Source organism: Bubalus bubalis, chromosome 17, assembly GCF_019923935.1.
Source record: "Bubalus bubalis isolate 160015118507 breed Murrah chromosome 17, NDDB_SH_1, whole genome shotgun sequence".
Taxonomy (NCBI): Eukaryota; Metazoa; Chordata; class Mammalia; order Artiodactyla; family Bovidae; genus Bubalus; species Bubalus bubalis.
Window position 1 is genome coordinate 11,564,949 of NC_059173.1, and position 16,312 is coordinate 11,581,260.

At 49.0% G+C, this 16,312-nt stretch overlaps 1 protein-coding gene and 1 long non-coding RNA gene across 2 annotated transcripts in view; one reads left to right on the forward strand and one right to left on the reverse strand.

The window, feature by feature from the left end:
* DTX1 (deltex E3 ubiquitin ligase 1) overlaps nucleotides 1–448 on the reverse strand; it is a 39,024-nt gene extending 38,576 nt beyond the window's left edge. Inside the window, exon 1 of the mRNA XM_025267571.3 lies at nucleotides 230–448. The gene's annotated coding sequence lies outside the window, so the exon portion shown is untranslated. The remainder of the gene's footprint in view (nucleotides 1–229) is intronic.
* On the forward strand, nucleotides 1–3,331 carry LOC123329921. Its single transcript, XR_006545513.1, has 3 exons — nucleotides 1–132; nucleotides 1,820–2,202; nucleotides 2,611–3,331. It is a non-coding gene; the product is annotated as an uncharacterized LOC123329921 (long non-coding RNA).
* Nucleotides 3,332–16,312: the final 12,981 nt, after the last annotated feature.

A 16,312-nucleotide genomic window follows, 5' to 3' on the forward strand; every position in this document is an offset into this window, starting at 1 on the left:
CCGAGGGATGCGGGATGCGCCGGGAGGTGCCAGGATGCGCGGCGCTGCAGGCGCGGCCCAGGGCCCCTCAGGGGTCGCGTCACCGCGCAGGCGAAGCCAGGAGCTGGATCGCCTATGCCTCCCGCCTTGCGGGTAACAACCCTCCGTCCCCAGGCCAGACCTCACCAAAGCGCGCGCGGGCCTCCCGAAGGAGCCGGGGGTGGGGTCCCTGGGCACCCCGCGCTCTCACCGCCTCTCCCCGGTTCTGCCTCCTTCTCCGGCTCAGGCTTCAGCACCGCCGCCTCCTGGGCTCCCCCCGGAGTGGGAGGGAGCCGCGGTCCCGCCTCCGCGCCCTTTCCCTCCCAGGCCGCGCGGCGGGGCTCTGGGCTCTCCGCGCGCGGACAGACTACCCAGCCGACCGACGGACGCGTGAGCCGGCGGCCGGACGCCGGGATCCCGCGGGTGGGAGGCGGCCGTCGCCGCGCTCAGGGGAGGGAAGGGGGAGGGGGCGGAGAAGGAGGAAGGGGAGGAGACAGATCGCGGCCCTAAGCACCGCCGGCGCTGACACGCGAGTCCCCGGGCGCCCCGTATCCTGGGCTAGGCCCACCTGGGACCCCACGGGGCCTCCTGACCCCAGCAGGATTCAGGCCATGGAATGGGGTGTCCATTTGGTCACCTGCTTGAATCTGAATCATTTTTACGTTCCAGTTGCCTGGTCCAGGGCCTGGTACACAATAGATGCTCAATAAATGCTCGAACGAATGGATTAGGATCCAGGGGTTGTTTAAAGAAAGATCTTAAAGCGTTCTAGGGTAGGCTTCTTTTCTCCTTGCACTCTTCTGGGGGAGGGGAGTGAGGAGGGGCTGGCAGAGGGAATCATGAAATCTGAAGTGTACATATGGGCCCACTGAGGCACAAAGAGGGTAAGAAATAAGCCCAGGATCACACAGCAGCTTAGAGCAATGCTCAGACACCACTCAGAGCTGATTCTCCTCCCAGTACCCAATTAGCCAGCCCAGAGCCAGCTTCCCCCAAGACAACTAACCTGCTCCAGGTAAATGGGGGTAGCAAGAACATCTTGCCTTCAGGAGAGTGGGGGGACCTAGGCCAGGAGGCAGAGACCTCGAAGGAAGGTAAGGGTGGGCCCTCTGTCGTCTCATTCAAGGATGCCTGCCAACAACAGGTGCTCAGTAAATGCTAGGCAAGGGCAGGCTGGATGGACAGGGAGGCAGGTGGTGGCAGCACCTCAAGTGTTAATGGGAGGGCCAGCTCGCCCTTGTCCAGCAAGCTGGAAGCAACTGAGAACACATCATCTGCGTGGTGGGGGGAGGGGGGCAGGGATGGACCACTTGGGGCCTGCGGGTGTTTAGATTAGGAAAGATGAAGGATGCGTCCGGGAACTCTAGCCTGGGTGGCAGACGGGGGTCAGCAGCCTGTTTGGGAGCCTGCCCAGAGCAGCCCACGCTCCTCTTCCTCTCCAGGGCAGATGGTGATAAACTAGGCAAGGTCAAGGGCAGACGGCTCAGGGGAGCTTTCCCAGAACGGAACTCTGGCTCCCCAGCCAGCCAGAGTGACCTACCCCCCACCCCCGCCAGTTCCCCAGGGCCCTCCTGTCTCCTGCTGTCCAGTGCTTGAGGGGCTTTTCCAGATTGGATCCTGATTCTGTTTGCTTGTGCCTCCACAGACTAAAGACAGAGGCTGTGTTTGAGGGCAGGGCCAGCTCTGAGATGCTACCGTGCCAACGGGATGGCTGAACTCTGGAGTTTTAGCCTAGGGTCCACTGATGGCTCTCCTGTCCTCCCATTACTGACTTACATGTCTGTGCAATTCTTTTTTCTAGAAGGGCTCTGGCTTTCTGCAGATTCTTCTCAAGGGAGGCTGTGACCCAAAAGATTTGGAGCTGATGCTGAACAACCTTAGGTTACAGGAGGGGGTCTGGGGACCTCAGAGTGGAGAAGAAGCTGGTTCAAAGTCACCTGGAAATTTAGCAGCAAGTTGGAAAGAAGAACTCAAGACTCCAGACTGTACAATGCTATTTAATGTCTGACTAAAGGTCACCTCCTCCGAGAAGCCTTCCTTGAACTCATCCCATCTTCTGCGTTACATTGCATATACCTTGACTGCTGCAAAGTCTCTTCAGTCGTGTCCGACTCTGTGCAACCCCATAGACGGCAGCCCACCAGGCTCCCCTGTCCCTGGGATTCTCCAGGCAAGAACACTGGAGTAGGTTGCCATTTCCTTCTCCAATGCATGAAAGTGAAAAGTGAAAGTGAAGTCGCTCAGTCGTGTCCGACTCTTAGTGACCCCATGGACTGCAGCCTACCAGGCTCCTCCGTCCATGAGATTTTCCAGGCAAAAGTACTGGAGTGGGGTGCCATCGCCTTCTCCGATATACCTCGACAGGACACCCTTTATCACAACAAGCCACTTTAGTGGAATCTGTCCCTGCTAGAGTGAGACATCCTTGACACAAGGGACTGCGTCTTATTCACCCTCGTGTGGCATGGCTGGTGTTTATTACATAAGCATAGTTGTTTATTGAGTGTCTATTATGTGCCAAGGCGCTTATGTAATGCTCACTCCTCTTCACGATTGTCTTACAAGGTAGGTAATATTGTCTTCATTTTACAGATGGAAAAAAAAAACATCTCCTGGAGCTCAAAGCAGCTTGTCCAAGTTCCCCCAGGGAGTGAGTGGCAGAGCTGGGGTTTGAATCCAAAATGGTTTTGCACCTCCTATACCGCCAGTGCTGCCGTGGTGTTTGTTCAGCATCCAGCTGAGGGCAGCATGGCCCTCACGGAGGCCCTCTCAACTGGGCTGTGGAGCAGCTGGAAGTACAGAGCCCAGCTCCCCCACCATCCTGGGAGAAAGAAATTGCAAAGAGGGGAAAAGAATTTGACCTTCATGGAGCTCACAATCCACTGGAGAGATGGCTCAGACACCAGTGGAGGAGCCAATAGAACAAATGCAGTCCATCACGAAAACTCTTTTAAAAATGTATTGTGTGTAGGAATGACAACCCTCATAGAAAATCCCAGGATTTTCTCTTCTGTGTGTTTCCGTCTCGCTTCCTTGCAGCCATGATACTAGCTGAGGTCATTGGTGCAATGAGATGAAAGAAGATGATTCTGTCACTTTTCTAGATCTTTGAGTGATACGTCAAGTTCAAGGCTAATCACATTTATTTAACCTGTGTGTGAGTTTCGCAATGAAGTTCTTGCTCTGTGATCATCAATGATTTCCAGTTCGCCGATGTAGCCATGCTTCATCATCACAATAGAAATCATGTAAACCTTTCAAGGAAAGTCTTCCACTACAACAAACAACAATTAAAAGCCAGATGATGACTTCGGAGCATGGCCTAAATGAACTTGGAGTTTGTCTTTCTTCTCAGCATTATCAGTGTTTTAAGGACGTTCTTGTGCACTATTATAGCAGCGTGGAAAGATGGCAGAAAGAAATGACTTTATTTTTGTTCTCATATCCACCTATCCATCTATCTATCCATTCATCTACTCATTTATGTGTTCAGCTGGATAAGTACCCTCCCTTTCTCTACCTACCATCCCTCCATCCATCTATCCACTCATTTATGTGTCCAAAATATACTGAGCCCAGTCCTTAAGCCAGGCACTAGGCTGTGCAGGGAGACCCAGGAGGTAACCCAAACGACATGGTTCTGGCTCTTATATTTCTCAGAGTCTAGTGGCAGTGTGAGCCGTGAATCAAAGAATCACTTTAAGTATGATTACAAAACTTTGCAGGAGCTATGAAAAAGTTCAGGATATCATGAGGGCCTCTAACGGGTCCAACAAGGCCTAGGGAACCAGGGAGGGCTTCTCAGCGGAGGTGACATTTCAGCTACTCCCCAAAGGATCCACAGTGGTAATGTGGATAAGCCAGTGGGAGGAGCAGGAATGTGCAAAGGCCCAGAGGTGGGAAAGAGTTTGGTGTGTTAAAGCAGCAGAGAGAGGAAGCTGGAGTGACCATTGAGAATGGATCAGGGGTGAGCCATGGGCAAGGTCCCCATGCAGGGCCTAGCATGGGTTTGGGGTTTCTATCCTGAGAGCCATGGAAGTTACTGAAGGGAGGTTTTTTTTTTTTAATTTTTATTTATTTACTTCTTTTTGGATCTTCCTTGCTGTGTTGGGTCTTCATTGCTGTGCACGGGCTTTCTCTAGTTGCGGCAAGTGGGGGTTACTGTTCGTTGTGGTGCTCAGGCTTCTCGTGGTGGTGGCTTCTCTCATGGGAGCTCTAGGGTGCTTGGGCTTCGGTAGTTGCCCGCTCCAGAGGGGGGGTTCAGTGGTTGTGGTGCACAGGCTTAGTTGCCCGGTGGCATCCAGGATATTCCTGGATCAGGGATTGAACTCATCGCTCTAGTGGTGAAGACTCTGCCTGCCAATGCAGGAGATGTAAGAGACATGGGTTCAATCCCTGGGTCGGGAAGACCCCGTGAAGGAGGGTATGGCAACCCACTCCAGTATTCTTTCCTGGAGAATCCCATGGACAGATGAGCCTGGCGGGCTACAGTCCATAGGGTCACAAAGAGTTTAACACAACTGAAGTGACTTAGCACCCCTATATTGATTGCCAAGTGGATTCTTAACTACAGGACCACCAGGGAAGTCCCTGAAGGGAATTTAATGCAATTCAAGTTGTGTATGAAAAAGCCTGAAAGTAACCAGACTTTATTGAGCTACTACTGGGTGCCCAGTGCTAGGCTAAATCCCCTGGAGCAGGAAGTGAAGGTGTGGGAATTGTTCTGTGGGACGTAGAACAAGATGGGTGACCCTGAAGACCATACCAAGGTCATGTACAATTGGGGCATGAGTCCTGGGAGGCAGATGTCAGCCCTGCCCTCCACCCCGAGGAGCTAAGTTCTGAATTCTTCTGTCCGGCTCCCTGCATCCTGGTCCGTGGACCACCTGTGACCATTCCCTCAGCAGTAAGGGGAAAAGTTTAAGTGGGAAACAAGAAACAGAGCAAGAAAGGCTCTTTGGATGTCTTGGGGAATGAAAGAGGGCCCCTGGAACTCAAAGCATTCTACTGGAAACAGGAGACTACCTCGGGCCTGCAGGATGAGAGGAGGGTGGCAAGTGGTAAAAGGCTATCACTACCTGCTGAGACCTGGAGGTGGAATTAGAAAAATGCCAGAACCATAACCTCACAGCTGGCCCTGGTGGGCGAGGAGCATCCACAGGCACCGCGGCCTGGATGGGGCCTGCTCTGATGGCCACATGTCCAGATCATGAGGTTGCAGATTCCTGAGTCTCCCCCAGAAATTCAGGTCCAGTGGGACTTGCCTGGGGCCTGAGCATCTCTGGGTGAGATGAATGGCTTCCCTTTGAGCTCTGGGTCTCACTCTGTTCGCAAGGGAGAATCTCCAGGGATGGCGGTGAGGTGCTTAAAAACAATGTCCCAAGCGCCACCCTCAGGAACTCTGACTTAATTGGTCTGGGGGTCCCGGCATCAGTAGTTCTTGGCCGGTGGTCCTTTCCTGGATTGGAGTGAGAGAGGGAGGGTGAAATCAGCCTATCCCCACGTAATTGGGCTGATAATACATCATAGGAGCTCTCAGCTCTCATTTGGGGCCATCGACTTGTTCATCCAACCAGATGTTTATTGAGCATCTACTATGTGCTACACACTGATCCAGGCACTGGGAATGTAATAGTGAACCAAAGAGTTAAAAAAATCTCTGCCCTCCTGGTGCTGACCTAGTGGGGTGGAGGGCAGAGACAGATGCTAAACAAAGACATAAGTGAAACTCATGGTATGGCAGAAAGTGCAAGAACTGTAGAGAAAAAGCAAGCCTTCTCAACACGTCTGGTGGGCATGTGACTCAGTGCAGCCAGTTCACAGTGTGGAGTTTACTTGGCTTTCTCTTCCAAAGTCGAGCACGTCCGTATCCTATGACCCACCAATTCTACACCAAAGTATAAACCGTGGAGAAATGCTTGCCTGTCTACACCAGGAATTACATGGAAGGATATTCACAGGGGCGCTGTCCACAGCGGCCAAAACTGGGACACACCCACGTGCCCAGCTATGGGAGAGCAGATGAATAAATTCCCACTGCGAAGTACTACTTGGCAGTCAAAACATAGGAACTACAGTCATAATACATCACAATGTGGATGAAGATCTGAGATCGAATATCCCACGAGAAATGTCCTGTTACATAAACGCGAAATCCTTTCTATCAAGTTGAAAGCAACTAAAAATAAATACACACATATGCAATAATAAACCATAAGAAGGAAACAAGGGAAGAATAACTAAAGGATTCAGGATGAAGACTATGGTGAGGGGATTATGGTCGGGGGGAACCATCTGGTTAGATGTAGGTTATCGTCAAGACTGTAGCTTTTGTTTGGATTTGGGGTTTTACATCATTAAATTTAGTAATTAAACACTGGGACTTCCCTCGTGGCCCAGCAGTTAAAAGACTCTGTGCTCCCAATTCGGGGGACCTGGGGTTCAATCCATGGTCAGGGAACTAGATCCCACATGCCAAGTAAGACCTGGTGCAGCCAAATAAATAATTAAAATAAAAAAAATAAATGCTGATGAGAGTGGGCTATAAATGAAGGATTATAATTACCCCTCTCTTTTTTTGTGTGTGAACTTAAATTAAAGGAAAAAAGCAAGAAAGCAGGGGAGAGGCTGAAGCATGCTGGTGGTGGGAGATGGGCTGCAATTTTCAAACAGTTGGACAAGGGAGGTGCCATTGGGGTGACATCTGAGCCAAGACTAGAAGCAGGGAGGTAGTGAACCATAGGAGAGAGCTACAGGAGGATGTCCTAGGCAGAGGGCAAAGAGGGTGCAAAGGCCCTGAGGTGGGAGTGTGCCTGGCATGCTCTAGGTTGGCAGCAGAGTCCGTAGCCTGGTGGGAGGGCATGGGGGCACATGTCCTGTGTGGAGGAGAGGAGTAAAGCAGGCTTTGGGGAAGGGATGGTCCAGGGTCCCCAAAGAGCCCAGATCCTAGGTCTGCCCTTCTCAGCACTTTGCTGTTTGATTTTCATTTTTTCTTGGATTCCACGAGACACTTCCATTTCCTTGAGGTAGTTTCACTGGGTTTCTATTCATTGCAACCCAGTGAATCCTGCCTGGTTAACTCACTGACCCTGTCTGGTCCAGAGGATCATGGTGCGGGTTTCTTCAGGAAAGGATCCTTAAGTAATAAGTGCAAAGTCGAGAGTGGGTGCTGCACAGTAGAAAACCAGCCGGCGATGGGAGATCAGGCCAGCATCAGACACGGGGCATGGAATGGTCATTAGCCCATCGGTTGAGTGCTTTTCTAAGCCTCAGGAATTTTTGTTAAACTTCTTCCCATCCTCCTGGGTATTAACATAGATTTTACAAATGAGGAGACTCAGGCCCCCAGGAGGTTATGACATACATAGTGAGCAGGTGAGTGGGCAAACCCCAGGGCTGCTTGACCGCGAAGTCTCTGCACCTGGGATAGGAGGTCTCTGACCCATTTGCATTGCCGTGTCCCCTTATCTGTGGGTAACCTGGTGGCAGGTGAGTCCTTGCACCTTTCGGTCTTCTCCAGCCCCTGGGCAATCTGAAGACCGGCGGGCAGCCAGGCAAGGTGGATGCACCCTATTCAGGACCGACGGTGTCTCCAGCAAAGAGGGAAGAGACCCAGAGAAACCGCGGAGCTGAGTCGGCTGTGGGCCGGCATGTGATGGGGGGTGTCGTGCAGCCCTGGGGCTTCTGCAGGGCTGGTGCATCTGGCGAAGGCGGGGAGGATAGAGGTGCTCTAACTTTCTCCAGGATCCTAGGGCATTCCCCCGCACCATCCGCTAGAAACCGTCAGCTAGCTCCACTGAGTAGAAAGGGCGGAGAGGGCTGTGAAATGAAATGGGAGCATAGCGACCCCTGGTGGCCAGTTCAGTTCAGTCACTCAGTTGTGTCCAAGTCTTTGTGACCCCATGAATCACAGCACGCCAGGCCTCCCTGTCCATCACCAACTCCCAGAGTTTACTCAAACTCATGTCCATCGAGTTGGTGATGCCATCCAGCCATCTCATCCTCTGTCATACCCTTCTCCTCCTGCCCTCAATCCCTCCCAGCATCAGGGTCTTTTCCAATGAGTCAACTCTTCGCATGAGGTGGCCAAAGTATTGGAGTTTCAGCTGTAGCATCAGTCTCTCCAATGAACATCCAGGACTGATCTCCTTTAGAATGGACTGGTTGGATCTCCTGACAGAATGTAGTCCACTGGAGAAGGGAATGGCAAACCACTTCAGTATTCTTTCCTTGAGAACCCCATGAACAGTATGAAAAGGCAAAATGATAGGGTACTGAAAGAGGAACTCCCCAGGTCGGTAAGTGCCCAATACGCTACTGGAGATCAGTGGAGAAATAACTCCAGAAAGAATGAAGGGATGGAGCCAAAGCAAAAACAATACCCAGTTGTGAATGTGACTGGTGATAGAAGCAAGGTCTGATGCTGTAAAGAGCAATATTGCATAGGAACCTGGAATGTTAGGTTCATTAATCAAGGCAAATTGGAAGTGGTCAAACAGGAGATGGCAAGAGTGAACGTCGACATTCTGGGAATCAGAGAACTACAATGGACTGGAATGGGTGAATTTAACTCAGGTGACCATTGTATCTACTACTGTGGGCAGGAATCCCTTAGAAGAAATGGAGTAGCCATCATGGTCAACAGAAGTGTCCAAAATGCAGTACTTAGTCATGTTAAGCATATTCAAATGATTGTTCAACAGATCCCAAGAATGTTTTTATCTTGTTAAACTGAAACTTTATAGCCATTAAACAATTCCCCATCCCTCCCTACTCCCAGCCCCCAGGTATCACCACTTTACTTTCTGTCTCCATGAATCTGACTACTTTAGATACATCATATAGATGATATTATATAGAATAAGTCTTTCTGTGACTGGCTTATTTCACTTAGCATGATTTCCTTAGGATTCTTGCTCCTTGTAGCATGCGTCAGAATCTCCTTCCTTTTTAAGGCTGAGCAATATTTCATTTTTTACCTTTTCATACTGTTCATAGGGTTCCTGAGGCAAGGATACTGAAGCAGTTTGTCATTCCCTTCTCCAGTGAACCACACTCTGTCAGAAGCAAGGAGGTCAAACCAATCAATCCTAAAGAAAACCAACCCTGAATATTCATTGGAAGGACTGATGCTGAAGCTGAAGCTCCAATACTTTGGCCACCTGATGCAAAGAACTGACTCATTGATAAAGACTCTGATGCTGGCCAAGATTGAGAACAGGAGGAGAAGGGGGTGACAGAGGATGAGATGGTTTGACGGCATCACTGACTGAATGGACATGAGTTTGAGCAAGCTCCGGGAGATAGTAAAGGACAGGGAAGCATGGAGTGCTGCAGTCCATGGGGTCACAAAGAATCGCACACGACTGAGTTTGGGCTTCCCAGGTAGGTCAGTGGGTAAAGAATCTGCCTGCAGTGTAGGAGGTGCAGATTTGATCCCTGAATCAGGATGAGCCCCTGGAGGAGGTTACCATAACCCACTAGATGTTCCTTATAGCTCTGAGGGAGAGATTTGGAAAAATATATTGCTGCTTCCCAGGTGGCACTTGTGACAAAGAACTCACATGCCAATGCAGGAGACATAAGAAAAGCAGGTTCAATCCCTGGGTTGGGAAGATTTCCTGGAAAAGGAAACGGCAACCCACTCCAGTATTCTTGCCTGGAAAATCCCATGGACAGAGGAGCCTGGAGGGCTACCATACATAGGATCGCAAAGAGTTGGATACAACAAGGCAACTGAGCATGTGTGCACACACGCTTTATAATAATGCTATGAGATATACTCTTACTATCCCCATTTAACAGATGAAGAAACTGAGGCACAGAAAAGTTGCACGCTCAAGGTCAGATGCCACTAAATTGTAAAGCCAGGATTGGAAGCCAGTGTCCTGTTCTGCCTTCCCATGGGCACTCATAGCTTCAAGCAAATCTCATTTGTGAAAATACAAATCCTCCCAAAGTGAATGTGAGGGAGGGAGGGCTTCCCTGGTGGTCCAGGGGTTGCGAATCTGCCTTTCAATGCTGGGGACATGGGTTCGATCCCTGGTCATGGGACTAAGATCCCACATGCCATGAGGCAGGTAAGCCCACTCGCAACTACTGAACCCATCCCATCATCACAACCAGAGAAGCCCGCGTGCCGCAACAAAGAGCCCATGCAGCCAAAATAAAATGGGTTAACATTTTTTTAAAAATGAGGGATTCAAAGGAAAATAAATACATTTTTTTAAAAATGAGGGAGGGCATGTTTTCTGTAATAGAAAGCATCGCCACCACAGCTCCCCTGGCATGTGTGTGATGTTGTGCACGTTTCAAAGGATTCTCACAGCTCATCGGTATTAATACTCATGCTACCTACGTTAAAAAGGCAGTGGCTGTAAGTATGAGAGGGCCTGTGACTGACCAGAGGTCATCTCTGCATTCCTGGGAGCTGGTACTCCAACCCTGCACTCCCAAGGAACACTCAGGCATTCATATCAAACAAACCAAGTTTGTACCTTGGGTCCCCCCACTTTTTTTTTTAATTTGAATTTTTATTTTAAATTCATTTTGGGCTTACAGAGAAGTTGCAAAGGATGCAATGAATTTTTTTGTTTACTCTTCACTCAGAGTCTTTGAATGCTACCATTCTGCCACGTCTGCTTCCCCTCTCCAGTTAACTGAACGACCCCGACCCGACTATCAGGCACTCTGTGTCAGATCCAGTCCCTGAAACTTATTTCTCACCTGCACTGTATAGTCATAAGGGATTTGATTTAGGTCATCCCTGAATGGTCTAGTAGTTTTCTCTACTTTATTCAATTTAAGTCTGATTTTGGCAATAAGGAATTCATGACCTGAGCCACAGTCAGCTCCCGGGCTTGTTTTTGCTGACTGTATAGAGCTTCTCCATCTTTGGCTGCAAAGACTATAGTCAATCTGATTTCGGTGTTGACCATCTGGTGAAGCCCATGTGTAGAGTCTTCTCTTGTGTTGTTGGAAGAGGATGTTTGCTATGACCAGTACATTCTCTTGGCAGAACTCTATTAGCCTTTGCCCTGCTTCATTCTGTACTCCAAGGCCGGTTCGTGACTTTTTAGAAAAGGCAGAGGAACCAGGGATCAAATTGCCAACCTCCACTGGATCATCAAAAAAGCAAGAGAGTTCCATAAAAACATCTATTTCTGCTTTATGGACTATGCCAAAGCCTTTGACTGTGTGGATCACAATAAACTGTGGAAAATTCTGAAAGAGATGGGAATACCAGACTACCTGACCTGCCTCTTGAGAAACCTGTATGCAGGTCAGGAAGCAACAGTTCGAACTGGACATGGAACAACAGACTGGTTCCAAATAGGAAAAGGAGTACTTCAAGGCTGTATATTGTCACCCTGCTTCTTTAACTTACATGCAGAGTACATCATGAGAAACGCTGGGCTGGAAGAAGTACAAGCTGGAATCAAGATTGCCGGGAGAAATATCAGTAACCTCAGATATGCACATGAAACCACCCATATGGCAGAAAGTGAAGAGGAACTCAAAAGCCTCTTGATGAAAGTGAAAGAGGAGAGTGAAAAAGTTGGCTTAAAGCTCAACATTCAGAAAACGAAGATCATGGCATCTGGTCCCATCACTTCATGGGAAATAGATGGGGAAACAGTGGAAACAGTGTCAGACTTTATTTTTGGGGGCTCCCAAATCACTGCAGATGGTGATTGCAGCCATGAAATTAAAAGACACTTACTCCTTGGAAGGAAAGTTATGACCAACCTAGACAGCATATTAGAAAACAGAGACATTACTTTGCCAACAAAGGTCCATCTAGTCAAGTCCAGTGGTCATGTATGGATGTTGAGAGTTGGACTATAAAGAAAGCTGAGCACCGAAGAATGGATGCTTTTGAACTGTGGTGTTGGAGAAGACTCTTGAGAGTCCCTTGGACTGCAAGGAGATGCAACCAGTCCATCCTAAAGGAGATCAGTCCTGGGTGTTCATTGGAAGGACTGACGTTGAAGCTGAAACTCCAATACTTTGGCCACCTGATGTGAAGAGCTGACTCATTGGAAAAGACCCTGATGCTGGGAAAGATTGAGAGCAGGAGGAGAAGGGGACGACAGAGGATGAGATGGTTGGATGGCATCACCGACTCAATGGACATGGGTTTGGGTGGACTCCGGGAGTTGGTGATGGACAGGGAGGCCTGGTGTGCTGTGGTTCATGGGGTCACAAAGAGTCTGACACGACTGAGCAACTGAACTGAACTGAACTGAACTGAACCCTACTATGGAAAGTAATCTTCTTCACTCAAAGTCTACTGATTTAAATGCTAATCACATCTAAAAATACTTTCACAGCAACATCTTGACTGGTGTATAACCAAACATCTGGGCACTATAACCTAGCCAAGCTGCTGCTGCTAAGTCACTTCAGTCGTGTCCGACTCTGTGTGACCCCATAGACGGCAGCCCATCAGGCTCCCCTTTCCCTGAGATTCTCCAGGCAAGAACACTGGAGTGGGTTGCCATTTCCTTCTCCAACCTAGCCAAGGGAACACAAAAAATTACTATTACCATCCCAGTTACCAAGGTACTTTCATCCTTCTGCTTTTCCAACCTAGATGTGTTGGTATTTCAGCCTTAGCAGTCACAAAGAGTTGGACACGACTGAGCGACTAAGCACAGCACACAGCACAGTGTCACTTCAAGGCTACAAGGTAGCTGCTGAAGCTCCAGAAGTCAGTCACAATCTCAGACAACAGTGTCCAGGGCAGCGTCCAGGGCAAAGAGGTTTAAAAAGGACTTTTCCTTGCCCATCTCTCTCTTAATAGACAGTCTGGGAATAGACTGGAAGCTAGTTTTCCCAGAGTCCCTTAGTAGACTTTTCTGGCTAATGTTTAATTAGCCAGACCGAGGTCACATTAGTCCAGGTGGTGCTAATGGTAAAGAATCTGCCTGCCAATGCAAGTAGATGTAAGAGACTCTGATTCGATTCCTGGGTTGGGAAGGTCCCCTGGAGGAGGGCATGGCTACCCACTCCAGTATTCTTGCCTGGAGAATCCCATGGACTGAGGAGCGTGGCGGGCTGCAGTCCACAGGGTCGCACAGAGTCGTACATGACTGAAGCAGCTTAGCCTGTATGCATGAGGTCACATGCCCACACCTCGAGATCAATCATTCTCAAGGGGAAGCAGGACGCCAGGGTTGGCCTAGACCAATCAGGACTCATCCCCTGGGATGGTGCATTGGGTGGTTTTGGGAAGCAAAGAAAAATGGAGGAATGACGAGTAGCAGGCAGCCAACAGCACTGGCGGGCACTCCAGTCAGTCCAGTTCAGTCGCTCAGTCGTGTCCAACTCCTTGTGACCCATGGCCTGCAGCACGCCAGGCTTCCCTGTCCATCACCAACTCCCAGAGCCTGCTCAAATTCATGTCCGTCGAGTCAGTGTATACTTGATGCTCCCTAAATGCTAAGGAGTGAACCAGTGGTAGAGGCCAGAGACCCCTGTGGGTGCATGCTCAGTCACTCATGTCATGTCAAGTCCAGCTCTTTGCGACCTCATGGACTGTAGCCCGTCAGGCTCCTCTGTCCATGGACTTTTCCAGGCAAGAGTACTGCAGTGGGTTGCTATTTCCTCCTCCAGGGGATCTTCCTGACCCAAGGATCGAGCCCGAGTCTCTACATCTGCATTGCAGGTGGGTTCTTTGAACGTGTAGGAAGAAGCAGGCTTGGGTCTCCTTTGCAGGCTTAGTGTTCTTGGCTTGCCCAGTACCCTGGACACTTAATAGGCTTTCTGGGAGACCCTACTAGTCAGGTAGACAGAGCAGCCTAGTTGTAGAGGAGGAAGTAGCCACCACCAGCCATTGTCCTCTCTAACGCGACAATCTGGTTCCGTCCCATGGCCTCCCAGCCTGGGCTCTGGGCAGCCCTCTGACACTGGGACTATCATCTGCTGTTCTTGAAGCTGAGTCTGCAGGGGGAGACCGTGGAGATCTCCCCAGCAAGGATGGAGGTGGAAGGAAGAAGGAGGAGGAGGGGCTCTCAAAAAAGCTAAAAGCCAGAAAGAGAGGTCAAGGGTATGCTGAAATGGGTTGGAAAATTCAGTCCTCATTTATAGGACACTTGCCAAGCCTTTTCACCTTTATTGTCTTGTTTAAGTACCCAATGGGTAAGGGAGACAGATTTCATTCTTCACATTACGAGGATGAGGCTCTGGATGCCCAGAAACTCAAAAGGCTTTGCCCAAGGCCACTTCTGTGCATTCCCCATTGCTGCTGTAACAAACTTACTGGCTTTAAACAATACACATTTTTACAGTGCTGGAGGTCAGAAATTGAAAAGTCAAGGTGTCAGCAGGTCCATGTTCTTTCTGGAGGCTTCGAGAGAGAGAGTCTGTTACTTTGCCTTTTCCAGCTTCTAAAGGCCAGCTGCAGTCCTTGGCTTGTGGCCCCCTCCTCCACCCTCAACGCCAGCAGCGTAGCATCCTCCAGTCACACATCTTTCCTCACTCTAACTCCTGCCTCCCTCTCCTAAAAATGCTTGCGATTACGTTGGTCCCACCATCTGTATAATCCAGGACAATCACCCATGTCAAGATCCTGAATCACATCTGCAGTGAATCCCCTGGTGGTCCAGTGGCTATGACTCTGAGCTCCCAGTGCAGGGGGCTTGGGTTCAATTTCTGGTCAGGGAACTAGACCCCACATGCTGCAACTAAAAAAAAAAAAAAAGAAAAAAAAGATCCCACATGCTGTGATGAAGTTTGAACATCCGGAGTGCTGCAACTAAGACCTGGAGAAACCACATACATACATACATAAAAATCACATCTGCAGGGTTTTCCTGGTGTCTCAGTGGTAAAGAATCTGCCTGCCAATGCAGGAGACAGGCGTTTGAGCCCTGATCCAGGAAGATTCCCCCTTCCTTGGAGCAACTAAGCCCATGAGCTACCACTATTGAGACCGCATGCTGCAGCTACTGAAGCCCACCCACCCTAGAACTTGTGCTCAGCAACAAGAGAAGCTGTTGCAGTGAGAAGCCCTCGAACCACAGCTGGAGAGTAGCTCCCACTTGCTGAAACTAGAGAAAAGCCCTCAAAGCAACAGAGACCCAGCACAGCCAAAAATAAAGGAAATAAATAAGTAATATTATATTTAAAAAATCACATATGCAAAGTTCTTTTTGCCGTGTGTTGTAACGTATTTGTCAGTCATGGGGATCAGGATGTGGACATCTTTGGGAGGATGTTATTCAGCCTTTTGTAGTTACCGGCTTGGGAGTGACTGAGATCTTCTGAGCCCCTGTGTTGCTTCTTTGTCCTTCTCCTCGGCAGTTCACCGTGGCTGTAGTCACTGACAGATCCTGTTTGTGGCTTGCACACTCCAGGGGCAGAATTTTGCATTTGCCATTTTTTAGATAAGGAATGAACACATGGGACGCAGGGTCTGGCTGTCTGAGTTTAAATCCTAGCTTCAGCTTTTCCAAGTGGTGCAATGTTCCGGCAAGTTACTTTTCTTTTTTGTGGCTCTGTTTTCTCATCTGTAAAATGGGAATGATGATATAGATACCTGTCCCCTGGATACACAGTATGAGGATTAAATGATCTAATGAAACTTGAGTTCTTAGAACAATGTCTGGTTTATAATAACTTTAGAACATATTAGCTTGCTTTTTTGTCTTAAAATTTTTATTTTATTTGATTTGGTTGTGCTTAGTCTTTTGTTGCAGCACACAGGATCTTTAATTGTGGCATGTAGGATCTATATTCTTATCATTTAAGGAAAATCTTTTTGTTTTTGATGACCTATGGCCATTTGAACCTTTTCTCCATGCAAGCTGAGATCCGCAGTGATTCACTAGCTCCCAAAGCTGGGTTTACAGGAATCCACATAGTTAAGGAGTTAAATGCTTAGAATTTGGAGGCAGAGAAGCCCAGGGTAGAATCCAACTAGCCCACTTACTTGCTGCAGGCCCTTGGGATTTGACTTCACTGGGCCTCAATTCCCTTATTTGTAAAGTGGGGATTGTTGTTGTTCGGTCGCTCAGTCTTGTCGGACTCTTTGTGACCCCATGGACTGTAGCATGCCAGCTTCCCTGTCCTTCACCATCTCCCAGTTCTTGCTCAAACTCATGTCTGATGAGTCGATGATGTTATCCAACCAACTCAATCTCTCTTATCCCTTTCTCCTCCTGACTTTAATCTTTCCCAGCATCAGGATCTTTTCCAATGAGTCAGCTCTTTGCATCAGGTGGCCAAAGTATTGGAGCATCAGCTTCAGCATCAGTCCTTCCAATGAATATTCAGGACTTATTTCCTTTAG